Source organism: Eimeria mitis, genomic scaffold (genome assembly GCF_000499745.2).
Source record: "Eimeria mitis Houghton genomic scaffold, Emh_scaff645, whole genome shotgun sequence".
NCBI classification, from domain to species: domain Eukaryota; phylum Apicomplexa; class Conoidasida; order Eucoccidiorida; family Eimeriidae; genus Eimeria; species Eimeria mitis.
This window is the reverse complement of record NW_013574614.1, coordinates 1,077-1,736: the sequence shown is the minus strand read 5'-3', so window position 1 is coordinate 1,736 and position 660 is coordinate 1,077.

The window sequence follows — 660 nt, the reverse complement described above, 5'->3', positions numbered from 1 at the left end:
AGCTGCTGCGGTGTTTCTCTCATTGTTTGTTTATTTATTTATTTGTTGGATGCATAAACAAACTAATTATTTTTTTTTTTGTTTTTATCGGCATTTGTTTTTTATGTTATATTCAACTGTAACAATTATTTTGCTGCTGCTGCTGCTGCTGCTGCTGTTCCTGCTGCTGTTGCTGCTGCTGCTGTTGCTGCTGCTGCTGCTTGACGTGCTGTCTGCATTGTTCGTGCAGCAGCAGCAGCTGCTGTTGCTGTTGCGCCTTGGGCTGTTGCTGCTGCTGCTGCTGCTGCAACTGCTGCTGCTGTTGCTGCTGCTGCTGCTGCTGCAGAAGCTAGGGTTGTTGCTGTCGGATCTACTCTTACAGCTGCTGCTGCTGCTGCTGTCACACCTGCTGCTGCCGCCGCCGCCGCCGCTGCTGCTGCTGCTGCTGCTGCTGCTGCTGCTGCTTTAGGAGGCAAAGAGAAGCAGCAGATGAGTTGAAATGAGTGTATATTAGCAGCAGCAAATGGTGTTGCATGCACTGAGGTGTACGTACACCTCAAGGGGCTGCAACGAGCTCATATACAGCATCGTTTGTTTGTTGGGTTGCGCGGTGCTGCAGCAGGTAAGAGAGAAGAGAAAGAAAAATATAAATAAAATATTAATAAATATATTATTTATTTA